Source organism: Cryptomeria japonica, chromosome 7, assembly GCF_030272615.1.
Source record: "Cryptomeria japonica chromosome 7, Sugi_1.0, whole genome shotgun sequence".
In the NCBI taxonomy this organism is placed as follows: Eukaryota; Viridiplantae; Streptophyta; class Pinopsida; order Cupressales; family Cupressaceae; genus Cryptomeria; species Cryptomeria japonica.
The window spans coordinates 192,983,812-193,004,195 of NC_081411.1; positions in this window are offsets into that span (position 1 = coordinate 192,983,812).

Here is a 20,384-nt window from a genome sequence, read left to right on the forward strand (position 1 = left end):
GGCCTATCGCACTTCTATCTGCACACCTACTGTGCAACACCTTATTCTTTGGTGTATGGTGCGGAAGCTATTTTACCTTTGGAGGTAGAGATTCCTTCCTTGCATGTTTGCTTGCAACATCTGATTGATGATGAGACACACAGAGTCTCTCGGCTGCATCAGCTTGAGATGTTAGATGAGAAACGTCAGATAGCTCTGACACATTTGCAAGCATATCAAAACCGTCTCCGTCGCTCTTATAATAAGAAGGTCAAAGGGCGACACTTCGAAGTGGGAGACCTTGTTTTAAAGGAAAACCCTAAGAATGCCCAGTCTACTGACATCATCAAAGGTAAGTTTGAACCTAATTGGGTTGGTCCTTTCATAGTAACTGCAGCATATGGCTCGGGGGCATATCAACTTGCTACCTCGGAAGGTGAACCTCTGTCCGATCCCATAAACAGCATGCATCTTCGCAAGTACTGGGCATAATTTTCTATTAGTACTTCTTCAAATATGATCCTGAAAAAATACAAAAAAAGTGAAAAAAGAGAAAAATACAAAAAAAAAGTGAAAAAAGAAAAAGAGCAAAAAGAGCAAAGAAAAATGATTCGCCCTCTAGTGAAAACCTGGCAAACAGGCACTTGGCGCAAGTACCTTGGTGAAAACCTGGCAAACAGGCGCCATGTGTAAAATGCGATCATTGCTCTGTCATCTATCATGACCTCTAAGCTATGCTTTTTCTCGGTCGGTTTCTCACATCTATCTTTGTCTTGACCCAATGTCCTATTCCAGGCCTGTTATTGGTCAACATCATTATCTTGCATATTCTGGTTGCTTGTACATATGTTTGGTCCTGGTCTATGCATGTCCTTCAGATGTACATTGGGTGTGTTTCCCTTGTCATGATCGATCACTGGAATGTAAACATTGAAAAACATCCTGAAAAAAATCCCTAAAAATTAAATAACGTCCTGAAAAAAATCCCTAAAAATTAAATAACGTCCTGAAAAAAATCCCTAAAAATTGAAAAATGTCTTGAGATAATCCCTAAAAATCATAAAAAGTCCTGAAAAAATGAACACAAAAAATTTTCAAAACATTAAAATCCAAAAAACAACCATTTTGTCAATAAAGGATCTCTTTTTGCGTATAGGACAAATCACTGAGCATCCCTCCAACGACACGCAATCACACATTGTGCTTTAATGAAATCATGCGTAAACAGATGAACTTTTCAATCAAACCAGACATTCAAACTGATCAAACTTGTCTTATCAATTGAACGTTACCATCAAAATCATTTGTCCTTGTCTCTACTATCATGGGTCTTATACAGGGTGTGGTATACTCGAAACCAGACTATGTCTTGTCTTAGACGGGGTACCGCATGTCCTAAAACCAGACAACATGATCGTCCTATCAGCACTTTCAACTTTTGACAATGAAGATCAAGATGTTTGTTTGATTTGTTGGAATTTGTGCATCTTATCTTTTTACTGATTTATCTTTGGCTTCGGTCATGTTCCTATGTTGCTCGATGATGTCACTGAGTGATTTAGAGTGACCAGGATGGTTCATGATCCTTTTCTTTTATTGTTGTGATTGTTGTTTGTCTGCGATGTGTCTGTCTTTTGCAAAAAGGGTTGCATTTCAGCTCTGGCCTTCAATGCCATGATGCTACGCATCCCTTTTGCTACATAAAAATAAAGGTTCTCACCTACAAAGTGCCTTACTGAAAGCAAGTTTTTCTTCATCTTTAACTATCTTCTATCTCATTTTCTTCTTACTAACATTTCTGCTGTCAGTTTGGATAGTCAGTTCGGTCTAGTGCTCCGATTTCCCCGCACACATATGCTGCATCCTGCATCCCTTTGGTTAGTACATTTGCATTCCATTAAGCACCATATCAAGCATTTTATCCATTTCATATTATAAATGCATCAAAAACACATAAACAAACAAAAATATATATCCATACATATTCCACAAAGGTACATAAATAGTGCATAAGTTATCCATACATGGAAAATAACATAAGTCATTTGCATTTCATCATATCGATGCATATCATATCATCCATCACAATAATATCGGAGTACAAAAGTCGGACTATCTGTCCTAAGTATGGCCCGCAGGCTGACTACAAAATGTCAAACTACATAATGTCTACTGTTTGTCTAAGGAGCACGTGCCTCTGTCACTGGGTGCTCCCTCTATCCTCCTCATTCTGGCCATGTCTTGTGGATGATGTCCCTCCTAGTCCTGGCTGTGGTGGTCTCATAGGTCCACTCACCCCCATGCTGCTCAATGACCTCCGAGAGCGTGCCCTGCTCTCTATCCTCGATCGTGCCCGATATGAAGGTGCTCTCTACTCTAGTGGAACTGCACTCTCATATAGTGTCCTCCAATGGCGTATCTCCTCTCTAGTCTCTACCAACATTTGTCCTAGCTCCTATACACTGGCATCCCGGATCGACCCAATGTACTCAGTGACTCTCTGTCCTTCTCGCTGTGCCTGCGCTACTGCTGTGTCTCGAGCCGCTGTGAGTCTGGCTATCTCCGCTCTGAACTACTCATGCTCTCTCTCTAAAATCGCAATGTGATCCTGCTGACTCGCTATGATAGCCCTGCACATCTCCATCTCCTCTGTCCTAGCTATCTCTAGCTCTATGGGTATATCCTGTAATGCCTCCTGCTCACCATCCTCATCTCTGTCCTCATCATCCCCACCATCCTCATCTCTATCCTCATCGTCCCCACCATCCTCATCCCTGTCCTCATCCTCATCCCCGTCCTCATCCTCCTCGTCCTCATCATCTCCCTCCTCCTCTCCTATGAGTGGGAAGTCCTCCTATCGCCTCGGTACTGGAATATCCGGATCTGTCAATGGCACTGGCCGCCGTCATGCAAACCATCTATCATACTCCTCTGTCATCCTAGCGTCCACCACATCTGATCCCTAATCCCACTGTCTCTGTTGTAGCTATGAAAAATTAGTATATGCTATGTGTGGCTGAATCATACTCCCCCACTGACTTGTCTCTCTGTGAGATCGGGCAAAGTGTGCAGTCCTCCTAGGTACATCCTGCCTCTCTCCAAACTGTCGTCTGACTCTCTCTAGTAGGTACATCTCAATTACTCTCTGGTGATTCACTGGTCACCCAATCAAGTACCTCTCTTGTCTGCAATATGGTAGCTCCTCACTGTCATCTGACCATCCCGGACAATCACGATATGGCCTCCATATGAACTCTCTCAGTCGGTCTAGCTCATGTCGCCAGTACAATATGTATCCAAATGGACCCTGTCTCAATGCTCCACCATAGCAATACACATATGGTCAATGTGGTACTACCTGTCTATTTGTAATCGGTCGACATATGGCTATGTGCTCAAATGCCCATACCTGTAGCAATGTAACTTCACAGCTCAAAGTCTAAACTCCCTGATATGCTATCTGATGTAGCTGGAAATAGAGCATAGCAAGCACACATGGTCCCCATGCATACACTGTCCCCTTTGTCGCCATCTGCTCTAGCACTCTTCCCCATCCAATAGGGAATCCATGTCCTCATCTGTCTCCTGCTAGTAGACATGCTATCACCATAGCTATCACCACATATCATCGATTGTACTCTGATGCCATGGTCTCCCAACTGATCTCCCTCTCGATGATATCCAAATCATCTTCGTCACACTCAAACAATCTGTACAATGCGTCTCTTCCTGTCACTGGGTCATACTCTATCATCTCCCCATGAATCAAAATGCAGAGGATACGCCATACATCCTCCAGTGTCACCGTCGCCTCTCCAGTCACCAAATGGAATGAGGAAGTCTCTGAATGCCATCGCTCTGCCAATGCGATAAGCAGTCCTATGTTTGCCCTAATCTCGGGCATGAATGTGACATAGTATATCCCAAGTCCTGCTAAGGTATCTCTCTCTGTGCTTCTGAGTCTATGTCGTAGCATGAAGCAGTTAGGTCGATTTTCCTGTGTGATCAATAGATACTGTCGACTCTGCATCACAAATTGGGGCAAATTTTGTCAGTATTAGGGTTTGCTCCTATGGGTTGCATTTCCTCATTTTCATGTCTAATCAGTGTTTTTCTCATCTAATCTGACCTATCCTACCCTTATTCCCCCTTTTCAGATCATTTGCATGTAGTTTCAAACCAAAATTGAGTAAAAAATGCACAATTGCGCCTGTGTCACATAAACTGCGCTTGTGTACCCTTACACAAGCGCATAAGACTTAACACAAGTGCAAGATGCACCCTACACAGGCGCAAAAGTCAATTTTTTGTAGTTTCTGTGGGCCCCGCAATGTCCCGCATGCAATTACAATTCATGAAATTGAAAACATGGGTATTTGAGATCCATACCACTGCTCCTGCATCGTCCAGTTGTCTGAATGTGCGTACATGTTCCCCGAGGTGATCCGCCATTGGAATGTTCGCCATCTCTCTACAAGTGTCCTTGTCCAGAGCAACAAATTCTCCTCCTTGGCTAGTGCAAATGACCACTTTTTCACTCTCTTGGCCTCATTTATAGCTCTTTGTCAGTACATAGATGGACATGCATCCTCTCCATCTTATGTTGGTCATGGTCTTTTGCATCTTCAATTGCTTGTCCTTCATGCATCCGGTATCCGATTGTCAGTCCGTTCGATCCTATCATTTTTATCGATCAATTGGCCTCTTTTCTGCATGTTTCCGACCAATTCCTCGAGGGGGCATGCATATATCATTGTCATGGTCTGGGGCATTTTCATTACTGTTCTTTGAAAAAATGCTTAAAATCGCATTGTCTCAAAGAGGGGCAAAATGTAGACAACTAAAAATGGTCAACGCTTGCGGAGTCATACTTTAACATTTGTGCATTACCTCATTTTAGGCTTTTGTGTCGCATTAACATTTCTCCTATCATTCACACTTGGTCTTTATCATTTGTGAACATCAAGTCATTCCTCTACATTCTTCATTCGTCTCGCTCTCGAATTTGGTCTTGTCGACAATACTACCCAATCATGATTTTGATCAATTTTATCCTGTCGCATCAATGTGCGTGCTCATTTGTCATCATTTTGGACATCGTCAATCCTAATTAGGGTTTTGTCCTCCTGTCAATCTTGTGATCTATTTGTCATCGATCATTGTTCTCTTATCAATCTTGTCGATTTATCATCAATCCTTTAATCTTGTCGTTTTAACGATCGATTTGTCATCGATCGTTGTCATGTCAATCTTGTCATTTAATGATCAAGTTGTCATCAATCATCGTCCTTCTCAATCGTGTCAATTTGGATCAATTTGTCATTGTTCCTCGTCAATTGGCACATTTTCTCAATCAAATCATTTATTAATTCAAAATCATGATCGAATCAATATCAAATCAATCTTACATCAAAACCTAATTGTCATTCTCATTGCTAATTCGTCTTCTAAGGTTTTGTGATTTAATCATTTAACCTTGTGTGTGTCATTTCTTCCTTTAGGATTAATAAATTGTTTATTTATCCTAAGTCTTCTCATTACAATTAAATGTTCATTTAATTGGCTAATTATTCCTCTTTGTGAATTATTAATAAATGACAAATTATTAATTAATTTACCTAATTTCTAACTTCATTATTTCCTAATTCCTAATTTCCACCTATTTTCTAATTTCCTAATTTTAATTTCCACCTAATTAACTTGTCTCCAGTTCTCCCTATTTTTGTGCTTCATGCATCATACTCTTGGCATAGCAAGATGTCATAAGGTTCTAGTCCTCTAAGCTTTGCATTGGCAATATGTCATAATTCATGACATAGAAGGTGTCATAACCTTCTTCTTTCCACTCAATTGTGCCATTTTTGAAATTAATTGCTTCCAATATCCATTTCATGCTAATTTGTCTTTTCTCCAATTTTTCTATAAATTGGATGATCTTCATCAATCAAGGCTAATTGGTAATCACTTTTGCAATCACATAATCATAGAATCAGATAATGAGAAATAATCACTTCTTCTAGTATTCTTATGCCAATATCAATCTTTCTTTCACATTAGGTTTGTGCACTTGAAGGTGAGATCCACAACAAAAGGCTATTTAGAGAAGAAAGAAGGACAATGGAGCCGCATGAAGAAGCATTCAAATCTACCATTGGTTTGCATATGTCTTTAATTTTGAATGTTTTGAATTCATTTCTATATTGAGTGTGCTTAGGATAGATTCATTGCATTCTAGCTTTTTGTGATTAGGCTAAATTAGTATTATGTTTATCTTGTTTGTGATGATTTCCGATTTCCTAACGTACAAAACCTATAGACTCTTCCACCAGTGAATAGAGTGAAAACATGACTGAAGCGGATATCAAGTATCTTAGTCGCAAAAACAAGAAAAATAAAAATAAAAGATCTGATGGTGAAAACCATATTGTGGCGGTGTTAGAATCTAAAAAAGAGAAAATAAAGGATGTACCTAAAGGTGAAAACCTCTCTAAGGTGCTTGAAGGTGAGATAATTGATAGACTGCCTAGTCATTTCTAGGAAAGGTCCTCCATATTGATCAAGCCAACTCAGCCAGTGAACATTGGGAGTTAAGAGACACCACACATCATTCATGTAGCTCAATCACTATCAGTAGAAGAATTGAATTAGTTCACTCAGCTATTCTTAGAAAAGAAAATAAACTTTGCATGGACATACTCTGATATACCAGGCTTGGATCCTGATCTCATTATGCACCATCTTTCAATTACACCAGGAGTAAAACTAATTAAGCAAAAACTCCATAAGATGCACCCGCATGTAGCACTATTAGTCAAGGCTAAACTAGAAAAACTGCTCAAAGATGGATTCATCAGAGCTATAGATTATGCCAAATGGATTTCAAACATAGTACATGTGTCAAAGGCAGACAAGTCTATCAGAGTTTGTACTAACTTCAGAGATCTTAACAAAGCCTGTCCGAAGGATGACTTTCCATTGCCAAACATTGATATGATAGTCGACATGACTACTGGGTATGAAATGTACTCACTAATGGACGAATTCTCCAGATACAATCAAATCAAAATAGCTCCGGGAGAACAAGAAAAGATAGCTTTCACCTGTGCATGGGGAACCTTTTGCTAGAATGTCATGCCATTTGGGCTAAAGAATGCAGGAGCAACCTATCAAAGAGTAGTTCCAACCATCTTTCATGACATGATGCATAAGAATATGGAAGACTATGTTGATGACACCTTAGTGAAGACTATGAAAAGATCAACCCATATTCAAGAGTTAGGTCCTCTACTTTGGTTAAATCCAAAGAAGTGTGCATTCAGAGTGACATCTGGTAAACTAGTTGGCTATATAATTTCAAAGAAGGGAATCGAGGTTGATCCTAAGAAGGTTCAAGCTATAATGGAAATGTCACCTTTGAATAGCATCAGTCAAATGAGAAGTTTATTGGGACGTCTCCAATCCATCAGACGATTCATTTCTTAGCTAGCAAACAAAGCTCAACCTTTCACAAATGTATTGAGAAAAGGAGTAATATAGAACTAGGATCAGCAGTGCGAACAACATCTTCAATAGATAAAAGAGTACCTGTCAAATCCACCATTATTGATGCCATCAATTCAGGGTAAACCACTAATCTTATATATATCAACAACTAATTCATTGCTGGGGGCACTTCCGGCATAATAGGATGACAACAAAAAGGAATGAGCTATTTATTAAATCAGTAGGACATTTGTGTCTTATGAAATGAACTACACTATAATAGAAAAAGCATGCTTGGCATTAGTATTTGCATTACAAAAACAGAGGCACTACATGCTAGAACATTAAGTCAAGGTAGTGGCCAAAATTGATCCACTCAAGTATCTTCTTAATAAGGCAACACTTACAAGAAGATTGGCAAAATGGGTCATGATTCTTATAGAGTTTGACATTGAATATGTGGAACACAAAGCCATAAAAAGACATGTAATTGCTGATTAACTTGTTGAAGCTCCACTTGAGGACACTCAACTGCTACACATAGAGTTTCCAAATGAATCTATAATGCACCTTACTCAACAACCTTGGAAAATGTTCTTTGATGGGTCCTTTACTCAAAATGTTTCAGGTGTTGGCATTATTCATTACTCCTCAAAAGTATTCAATCCCAAAGTCTTATAAGATTCTATTCCCTTACACAAACAACATTGCAGAATATGAAGCTTTGGTGAATGGGATAAAACTAGCTATTGAATTGAAGGTTGCTGAATTGTATATCTATGGAGATTCTCAGCTGGTGGTTAATCAAATCAATGATATATATTAGAGTCAAGATAAGAAATTGATGCCTTACAAGAGAATGGTTGATGATCTGAAGAAGTATTTTGCTTTTGTATCATTCCAACAGATTCCTAGATCCACAAACATAGTAGCAGATGCTATGACTACCTTGGCATCTATACCTGAGTTACATGAGTCCAATTTTCACTTTGATTTCCCGATGGAAGATTTATATTACCCTACTTATGATTCTCCTAAGACCCAAATAGTCTATTCTATTATTGGACATGACTCATCCTGATACAGCCACATCTATTCCTATCTATGTGACCAAATTATCCCAGGAAATCTTACCCAAAATGAGAAAAGAAACCTCACTCAAAATGTTTCATCGTATATTATCATAGCTAATGATTTATTTAGACGAGGTTTGGACGGTACATTGCTTAGATGTCTAGAAACTGAAGAATCTCAATGTGCATTATTGAAAGTTCATGAAGGTATTTGTGGATAACATTCGAATGGTCTTACTTTAGCTCAGAAACTACTACGAGTTGGCTACTACTGGTCAGACATGGAAAAAGATGCCATCAAATTTTCTAAGACTTGTGAGAAATGTTAGCTTCATGGAAATCTCATACATGCCCTAACAAGGGACCTCATACCATTTATAACACACTGGCCTTTTCAACATTGGGCCTTTGATCTCATTGGTCAGATATATCCTACTTCAGCCAATGGACATAAATTCATCATAACTACCACTGAGTATTTCAACAAGTGGGTAGAAGTAGTTCTGCTCATTAAAGCAACCGGTAGACAGGTCGCCTTGTTCACCTTGAACTATATCATCTATAGGTATGGGATACCTTCGTCCATCGTGACTGATAATGGAGGACAGTTTAAGAATAAAGATCTAGTCGAGCTTTGTGAGAAATTCAAAATAAAGTAACACTAGTCATCAGTATATTACTCTCAAGGTAATGGACAAGTTGAGGCGTCTAACAAAAACCTAATTACTATCTTCCACGGAACAGTGAACAAATATGGGAAGGATTGGCATATGCAGCTCAATCCTACACTATGGGCTTATAGAATAAGTATCAGAACACCTACTGGGGCTACACCTTTCTCTTTGGTGTATGGGTCCGAAGCAGTACTACCTATTGAAGTAGAAATACCATCTCTAAGAGTTTCTTTGCAAGGTCTTATTACTGATGAAGATCATAGAATATGTAGATTGCAAGAACTCAAATTGCTGGATGAGTGTCGGCAAGTGGCGTTTGATCATCTCAGAGTGTATCAGAAAAAAATGTCCAAAGGATATAACAAGAAAGTTCAAGAAAGAGAATTTTAGGTTGGTGACCTAGTTCTGAGTGAAAATCCAAAAAATCAACAGTTTCGTGACAATAAAGGGAAGTTTGAACCCAACTAGCTGGGTCCTTAATTATTACTGTAGTATTCAGCTCTGGTGCCTATCAACTCTCAAATTTAGAAAGAGAACAGCTTCGTGAACCGATTAACACCATCCACTTGAATAAATTCTTCGCTTAGCATTCTCCATGCCACCAACTTGTACAATTGGAAAAAGTCCTGAAAATTTTTAAAAAAAATACTAAAAAATAAAAAAAAATCACCAAAAGAAAAAAAAAAATATAAAGAAAGAAAATGCCCTGGTGAAAACCTGGTAAACAGGCACCTTGGTAAAAAAAAAATTGATCTCTGCCAATCAGGTGAAAACCTTGCGAACAGGCGCCTCTTGTACTCAAGTGCTCCATCTATCAATGCAACATTGGTATTTCTCGCTTTCATGCATCTTTTGCTTTCAGTTGTACATATTTTTCAGTCATTTTCATGACATCCTAGTTCGTTGGAACCCTCATGACTTGAAACTGATCAACATCCTAGTCTTAGGTTACTTGATAGAGCAATTTACATATCGTAAGCAATGCCAACCATGTCATCTTTCCATCAGTGAAACCTGGTCGTCCACTCTGAGTCAGTCACCTGTCTCCAAACTACCAAAGAGTTTTTATCACTAAGTAAACAAGCAAAACAACATAACAGAAAACAATCACTAAATAGTTTGAGCTACGAATGAAAATTTTCTTTGTGTGTTGTCTTTTATATTGGTTTTTGATTATTATCCCTCTGAGTAACTCAAGGAAGTCTATTGTGACTAAGAGGAGCAAGGATTGGGGGCATAATATTTTCTTTGTTTTCTGCTTGTAGGAATGATCCCAATGATCTAGAAACATATAAATTTGTTGGGTGTCTGTGATAAGAGCCTTCACAACAAGGTGAAATCGCCTCACATACCTTGACTTTGCTTATTTGTATGCTACAGGGAGGTCCATATCATTTCTTTGTTTGTTTTGAGTGAATTTCTTTATGATGCAATTCGGATCCCTGTGAAATCTGTCCAAAGATATGAACGAAAAAAGGGTCATTGTGGACAAGATAATAAATATTGCACATTTGAGAAAGAAAGGAACTCTAACCTTCCTATTGTGTTGGTTATGCTCAGTGATGAATCTTAAGTATTTTAAATCTAGTGACTAGGTTTAGGATGCATTTTGCATATCTTTCCTACATTTTTGTGACTTTAGAGTGATTTCGGTATGATAATAATCTCTTTATCTTCTAAATGAGAGCTGAAAGCATCATCATTCTTACTCTAAGTGGTCTATTTATCATCATTTCTTCGATCGAGTACTTGTGTTTTGAGATGTTTAGCTGCATACATAATATTTAATATACCTTCATACATTTCATTATTTACTCATCTGCATTCATCTTATTGCATAGAAAAATGAAAACATTTCATTACTCATATTACTCATTACACATTCATTCATTTGCATATGGAAAGAAACAAAAATAGACATCCATAATCATTTGCATTACATACATTCATACTAAAAAGAAATCCATACATATAGAATAAAGCATATAAAAGACATCTCATAAATGAATCAACACAAGTACGATGAAGTAAAATCAGATCTCGTATATATATATATATATCATGTCAAGTCTAAAGGTACAAAATGATGTCGAATGACATATACAAATTTCCATCGGAGCAAGAATCGTATAGGCTACAAAAAATGGGTGTGTCTACAAAAAATATCTGAGCTACAAAAAGAAATAATCTAGCTAGCACCATCTCCCTCATCGCCTAGTGGAGGAGGAAGAGCCTGATGCCCGAGATCCTAACAAGGTGCCCAAGCTCCCTCTGATCATCCCATATACTGTGAGTAGGGTATCACCTGCTACGCAACAGGAACTATGACACTATATGTTGCCACATAGTAGGCTGCCCTACTACTCTGGAGAAGGACCTCCTTTCGTAAAGCCTCTATCTCTGCTCTCGACTCAGCCCTCAACGATGCGATCTAGCAATCATGCTCAACCCTTACCCCGGCAAGTTGTCGGTCTCACTTCGCTAGCTGAGTCTAAGCCACTGTCAACTATGACTGCAGCTCTGCAAGACATGCTCTCATCGACCGCCCTGCATTAGTCCCCTGCTCTTGCACTGGCTCTCCACCTCCATCTCCACCTGTAGCTCCACCCTACTCATCCCGTCACTGCCAGACCTATCTCGGAGCTCTTTGCTCCTCCTCAGTCCAACCCAATCTCACTCCTACATGCCCTAGGGAACCGCCTTCACCCCTCTATTGTCCACCCTCAGCTTGAACCCTGCTGCTACTAGCACCAGGATCACTACCACTCTACCATGGAGCCTCAGCTCTCTGTGCCTGTGGTCCTATCCCTATCCCTTTGCCGGTGTGGGGGCATCATCCTCAACATCCTCAATATGAGGAGCCTACTCTACTGGATCTGTGAATCGAGGGAAAGGATGCTGCTAAAACCAATCTCTATAATGGGGCAATACCCCCGCATCTGCCACATCATCCACATCATCCCACCTTAGGCGATGAAAACCAGTTAGCTCATGCATCACCAAAGCATAGGACAACAATGGAGACCATCCCTATCTCTCCACATTTGCGTAACGCGCATATGCTGTAAACTCCTATGAGATCCCTTGAGACCAACCATACTGCCTCATCACCTATGATACAACAAACCACTCCACAATGGTCTGTGATCTCCTGATGAGAGGACATGTGACAAAAAGGTCCCTGCAGACTAGCCGCCAGTCATCCTATGGCTCCAAACCTCTATATGGTCTCCATACAACGGCTATCAGGTCATCTAGCTGCCATCTCCAAAAATCTGTCTTGCCCAAACCTACAAAATATATACACCAGCGGCCATGCTCTGACCATATCTATACATGATCTCATTCATCTCTCGATACATGTGGGCCAATAAACATGAACCCCGACCAAGTCTCTGAGGGGTCTCTATCAATATCTCAAGCATCCAACCCCATCCACACTAGAAACCCTGCTGCCCTTTGTCTGGCATCAAAAAATAGCCTATCAACCATGCTAGAACACATGCCAGAGGAAACTCCTCGCTATACCTGTTCATCAATATGTCCCAACTAACTAAATGAGTCAAAATGTCAGGATCACTGAAGACATGCCTCACCACCTAAAATCCTGGAAGGTGCCCTGAATCATAATCCACCTTATCCAAAGCAAAAGGGATATGGAGGACCTTATATACATCCTCGGGAGTGATAGCCAACTCCCCCATTGGCAGATGAAATGTGTTATGCTCTGAATGGAAATGTTCTACCAATGCCGTGAGCATTCCGTGGTTCACACAGATATCAGGTAATCTCAATAGATGAGTCAAATCACATACATCAATATGAGCCTGCACAACCTTAGATAAATGTCGAACTAATGCCATAGTAGGAGGATAAATGCATCTAAACAACACAGGAGGTAATTGAACCTACAAAAACCCAACAACGATTCATTAGAAAATATTCCAAATGAGCCTACAAGAGAAGTAAAACATCAAAAAAATCCAACTAAGTCAAATGCAAAATCAAAATTTCACATTTAGACCTTCAAAAATGCTCACTGTCTCCTGAATGAAAAAACATAGAGAGACAGAATCCTGTATGATCCAGGAATAGCTATCGCACGACAAAACAATCCCAAATGACAAACTATTGGCTTTCCCATGACAAAATGGTCTTTTAACAAACCTGTCGTATGATACTAGGGTGCATCCAAAATGACAATTCTAATGACCCTAAATGACAAAAGAAATTTTACGAGTTACTCGTACGAGATAGAATCCTATCTCGCATGATAAAACATGAAACCCAACCCCACACATGCGAAAAACTTGAAAAATGAACAAAAAAATTCAAAATTGAAAACATAAAGAGGCTTAAGATTGATCACTTACCAGTGGATCATAGTTTCAGGGTCGATTATGATGTCTCTAGTGCTCGAATCAATGTTGACGAGTAGGGACCACCATTTTCTTCACAGAAGACTTTTTGAATTTTTAAACTTGGAGGGTTAAAATGATTTGAAAATGACACTTTTGTCCCATATATAGCAAAAAAACCTAATTTTTCAACTTGCTCTGATGGACATGAAAATTGTACCCTTAGCTAATTTGATTGCTCTGATTCCATTTTTCAGGATTGAAATCAAAATTTGAGATCATTTTGCTAGTCAATTTCACAATTTAGACCACTTAGTGCTCTTTTCGTCAAATGGTCATTTTTTCTTCCAATTGCACTCAATTTCAACGTGAAATATCAATTTCAATTCTACACATCAACATTACGATCAACTTTGCGCTCAATTTCACCAATGAACACTGAATATTTCAAAAATTCCTTACGATCAATTTGTGCTCAAATAGCTTATTATCACCAAGAACTACCTATAATCATCAATCCCTCGCTATCTTTCAATTTCTCTCTCGAGGGGGCATACTCGTGACCTTATGACCTCACATCTCACAAGTCGAGAAAATTTTCAAATCTTCATCAAAAGTCGAGAAAAATCTTTTCAACTAAAGAAAATCAATTCTTATTTGCTAAGGGGCATCTCAGCTTCATCACTTCACATCAAGTTGAGATCTCTCAATTATCTGAATTGAATCAATCACTAGGGGCATATCAGTTTCATCGCTTCAAATCAAGCTGATATTTGTCTTTCATATGAATCAATCTCTTAATGTTAATTAGTTTCATCTCTTCAAATCAGACTGATTATTCATTTAGACTTAATCAAAAGTTTAAAGACTATCTCTGATCACACTCAATCTAAGCAGGTGTTCAATATTCATTTCTTGACCAAGCTGAACAATTTATCTTCATCATATCTTGATCATTCAAGTTCAAGATCAATTTTTATCATCACTCTCTCCATCTAAGTTCAATGAAGTTCTAGATCAGTAAGATCTGCTTCTTGATCAATCAGGTTCAAGTTTCGTATCTTTTGTTTCTATTGTTCCTCAGTTCAATGAAGTTTGGGAATGATATCACTTTAATTAGACTTCATTCCACTTTGTCGCTTCGAATCAAACTAAACACCTTGCTCTTTATCTAGTTCATGATCATTCAAGTTCAAAATTGGCATCTCCTAGACATCACACATTCTTTGAACCAATGCATTGCTCGCACATTAATTCAAAGAGGGGCAAATGTAATACCCTAAAAATGGTCATCTAAACCATGGGCCCCTAATCTTGACAACATCACCAAGGTCCTAACCAAAGGTAATTAAATTAATCTTGAACACATTATTAATTCTTTAATCATCAAATATCACATGGCAAATCAATTACTCAATATTAATTAAATATAATTAGCTGAGTCTAAGCCACTGTCAACTATGACTGCAGCTCTGCAAGACATGCTCTCATCGACCGCCCTGCATTAGTCCCCTGCTCTCGCACCAACTCTCCACCTCCATCTCCACCTATAGCTCCACCCTACTCATCCCGTCACTACCAGACCTATCTCAGAGCTCTTTGCTCCTCCTCAGTCCAACCCAATCTCACTCCTACATGCCCTAAGGAACCGCCCTCACCCCTCTGCTGTCCACCCTCAGCTTGAACCCTACTCTACTGGATCTATGAATCGAGGGAAAGGATGTTTCTGAAACCAAGCTCTATAATGGGGCAATACCCCCACATCCACCACATCATCCACATAATCACACCTTAGGCGATGTAAACTAGTCATCTCATGCATCGCCAAAGCATAGGACAATAATGGAGACCATCCCTATCTCTCCTCATCTGCATAACACGCATATGCTGTAAACTCCTGTGAGATCCACTGAGGCTAGCCATACTACCTCATCACCTGTGATACAACGAACCACTCCACAATGGTCTGTGATCTCTTGATGAGAGGACACGTGACAAAAAGGTCCCTGCGGACTAGCCACCAGTCATTCTATGGCTCCAAACCTCTGTACGGTCTCCATACAACTGCAATCAGGTCATCTAGCTACCATCTCCAAAAATCTATCTTGCCCAGATGAGGCTGCGTAATGTATCCGGTTTATTACTTATTGATTATTGATTATTAACCATGCATATAATGACTTAATTGAAGTGTTGTGCTTGCAGCTTATAGACCACTTTTTCACACACACATCTCTGGCACACACCGTGGGGCCGAAGACTACATTTTTTGGCCTCCAAGACTGACTGCATGTTTTTTTTTGTTATTTTCCAGATTTTGGATTTTTCTATTTTTCATTCGTACATCTCGTACGACAATTCCCAAAGGTTGAAATGACAAACTGCAGGTGTCGTATGAACTGGAATCCTATCTCGTATGAGTTGGGATCCTGTATCGTACAAGTTTTTATATTGTCATACGACTCTGTATTTTCTTGTTAAAAAAAATAAAAGGAGGCAAATTTTCATGATTTTTTATTATTCTGATGACTGACCCTAACTGTTTGTCTGTCTCTCTCAGAATTTTTCACAGCCTAATCATTTTTTGCAGAACGCTTGTCAAATAATATGCTTGTCGCACAAATACAATATGACTATTGATTCATTGTCTTTGCAGGTTGCCTAAGGAGAATCGACTAAACATCGTGTATTCTTTAAATTCATTTTTTAGGAACCTAACTTGCTATTTGGTTAAAGAACAAATCTATCTTTTGTGTTTTTTAGAAAATTCTGAGAGGTAGGAGAGTATGCTCTTGTCTTTTTCTAGACAATTAGAAATCCAGGCCCTTGAGGCTTTTTCTTTGTTTGAGATTTGTACATCTTTAGTAGGCCTGCCCTCCCAAGTGGTTGAAAAACTCTTAAAGCCGTTATGACCAGTGTGAGGGGAACGACCTAAGTGGGAACAACTAGATGCCAAGTACTCCAACCCACTATAAAATAAATGTGATTTGATGAAAATCAAGTCAACGGCAGTGCTCAGGAATAGCTCTCCTCTGTAGCTTTGGGTATATTAAACCTTGGTTTTCAAGGCTGGGAGACCTCTTAATTGAGTTTATACCTTGATGTGCCAAATGGATCCTTGACTAAATTCAATTCAAAATTAGAAGCTACCTGGTTCATCTCCGAAAGGGAGATAATCTTTGTGCAAGAGAGATAGTAACTCTCCCAAGATACTTGTCATTTCGTGCCCCCATTAGCATTTGGAGTCGGATAATACGGTGTTGAGAATCCATTGCGTGAGACTCAATAGTCGTATTCTTATTAGCTATTGGGTGTGTACCTGAGTCCACAAGCAAAGGTTTTCTTTCCTCACCAAATTCCTTAGGTTTTGCATGCTGTGATTGGAGTCACTATACATACTACTTGTTTTTTGTGTTTTCATCCCTGAAACAAAAACTGAAATACAAAAAAACTGGAGAAGACAAGAAACAACTCAGTGATTTCAAACTCCGTCCATGTTGGAAACTATTCCATCCTAAGTTGAAACTTTGTCCATGTCAGAAACTAGTCCATCTTAAGTTGAAACTCTGTCCATTTCAGAAACTTGTTTATCCTAAGTCGAAACTCTGTCCGTGTTAGAAACTAGTTCAGCCTAAGTTAGAATTGTGTCCAAAACTACTCTATCTTGGTCAAAAATTAGTCTATTTCAGAATTGGTCATACTTAGTGGTCATACTCAGCAATCCAAAAAACTCATAATTTTAAGTCTTTGTCCTATGAATAGTCATACGAGTCTGATAATTTATCATGCTACACCTGATCTTGTGTCATATGAGTCTTCTGGTTTGTCATCCTAGACCTAATCCTGTGTCGTACGAGTCATTTTAATCTATCGTCTGGTTTTTGTGTCATGTGTCATATGAAACAGAACTGCTCTGAGTCTTTTGTCATCCTGCACATACCCATTTTTCATACGGTAAGAGACAACAACTCGTACGAAACATAACTTTTGTCATCCTATAACTGCTAAATTGTCATCCGGTTCAGAAAATACTGTCGTACAAGTCTTTGGTTTGTTAGAATAGAATATTTAAATTTGCCTAAAAATAGTCTACAGTGAACATAATATTGGTTATCAATTTTCCTGACCATAAACAAATCAAGACTGTGTACCTCTACCATTTGCATTGCATGATTTGGTTGATCATCTTTCAGCTAGTTCAGTCAACTACCTGTCAAATTTTAGTCACTTAGATAACGTCTTATACAAGATAGATCATTCCTGAAACCGAACTAAATCTTACACTATGCTTAGAATAAAATTAGATAAACATCTTATACAGGAAAGATCATTCCCAAAACTAGACTGAATCTCAGTTGTTTCTCCCAAATAATACATAAACAGAATAACTAGCTCTGAAATTGTTCTTGACCTCTGCATCACAAACAACATTAGGTCACACCAATCCATAAAAATGCCTACACAAACTAGGAGTTCTCGTAAGAAAGAAGCCAAAGGAAAAGGAATACCCTTTTCATACACTGACAATCTATTTTATGAAAAGGATCCACTCACTGACATACCATTGTCATCAGGCGAACCAATTTTTGATGAGCCTAAATCTCCCACTATATATGAGATGGAACACAATGATGGAAACAAGGACGATAATAACATTCCCCAAAATGGTAATGATTCCTCATCATCAAGTGAGGCTGACGAAGACACTGAACCTCCAGAAAAAAAAATCCTTGATTGTCAAAAGGACAAAGACTTTAGAAAAATGGTGAAAGCTATCATGACCCAAGAGAAGGAAGACTATTTCTTAGAACTAGCAAAACAAGGTACTAAACTTCCTACTGGATATGATGTTCAGATGCTCATTACTAAAAAGAAAGAATCACCTATACTCATGTTACACAAACAATTACTAGCCTTATGAATGGAGGTCACAGAACTGAAGAATAAGGACAAGTCCCCAAAACAATATTCTCTAGAAACAATATGTCCCTTTCCATTTGACAAGAATTTATACATGCCTCCATTTCCATCACAAGTGGAGATCCCAAAATTTGACAAATATGATAGTACCTCAGATCCTCAAGATCATGTCAGGGAATTTTGTGCCACCTATATGGAGTTCATGCATGATCAAACTTACCTCATGCGCCTCTTCCCAAGGAGTTTAGGGGGTCAAGCAATGGAATTGTTCTCAAGTCTACCCAAAGGAATAAAAACATTTGAAGAACTAATCCAACTATTCTTACAACAATATTCATACAACATTTGACATCCTTTGACTATGATCAATCTTTGTAATACTCAACAGAAAATAGGGGAACCTCTTCTTACTTTCCTCCAACACTAGAGAAAGATGTTCTCTAGGTATCCACGACCTATTGCAGACTCTGAGAAAATGGATATATTTGTCAATAAATTGGTCCCCGAACGGAAATATAGTATACAAATGCAAGTACACCCATCATTTAAAAAAATGGTAGATAATGCCATTTGAATGGAAGATGTGCTCATAAAGAAGGTGGATATCACACCTTGGAAAGAAACACAACCAAGATCTAGCTCTAAAGAGAAGAACAAGTATTGGAAGTTTGGCAAAGACAATAACAAGAATGTTGGTAATGATGGAGTAGTAGACACTGTCAAAACCAACTTAAAATCCACAATGTTCAACTTGGCTAGCGGTACACAAGAACTTAAAGCCATTGAGGCTGCAACAGAAAATCCACCAAAGAAAACAAAGGAATGGTTCAAAGAAAATCCTTGGCTATCCAAACCTAAGCATGATTTTAGTCCTCTCAAAGAATCGTATGAATCTGCTTTCAAAACTTTGTTGCCAAATAACTTGATGACACTACCAGATAACTCCAGACCATATGATCCAGATGTCAAACCAAGATGGTGGAGAGAAAATGAATACTATGACTTCCATCATAATAAAGGTCATAACATAAACAATTGCATGAAGCTAAAACATGAGATTCAAGATCTCATAGACGCTAGTAAAGTTGTTGTTGCGAATCATCTGACTAATGCAGATCATAAAGCATTCAAAGACCCTTTTCCTATTTATGAACAAGGTGATTCTTCAAAGACCAAAGGAGGTGCAAAGGTAAATTATACTTATGCCAATCAGGACAACATTATCAACATGATTGAGCCTTCCCACTTGGAATATTGCAATGTGATTATAGTCCAAGATCAACCAAATGAATCACAATATGCAAGAGCTCTCACCCATTCTCAGAAGAAAGTCACCCTTCAAGGAGCTAGTTCTTCCAAGCCGGCTCAAGCAACATCAAACCCATCAGCCTTGTCAAATAAACAAAAAGAATCAACCTTGGACAAATTTAAAAGGCTAATTTCATCATCATCTTCTAGATATAGTGTCATTGAATAGTTGAAAAGGACAAATGCTCAAATCTCAATATTTAAATTGCTAAAACTCTCATCTGCTCACAAAGAGATCCTAGATAAAGCATTGCTCACCACCAATGTTCCAAAAGATTTAGACATTGATTGGTTTCAGTCTATGGTAGGTCATCTGACTTCACCTCACTATCTAACCTTCTTAGAAGAAGATGACAACTCACTAAATCATCCACATAACCAGCCATTGCGTATTGAAGCCATGATCCACAAACATAGAGTCAAACATGTTTTGATAGATGGAGGCATGGGGTTGAATATATGTACTTACAATCTGCTTACACAACTAGGATTCTTGGAAAATGTCATTGATCCCGGCAAGAAAATAACAATATAAGCCTATGATGAGGAAGAAAGGACTTCTAAAGGTCTGGTGTCATTACCAATCAGAG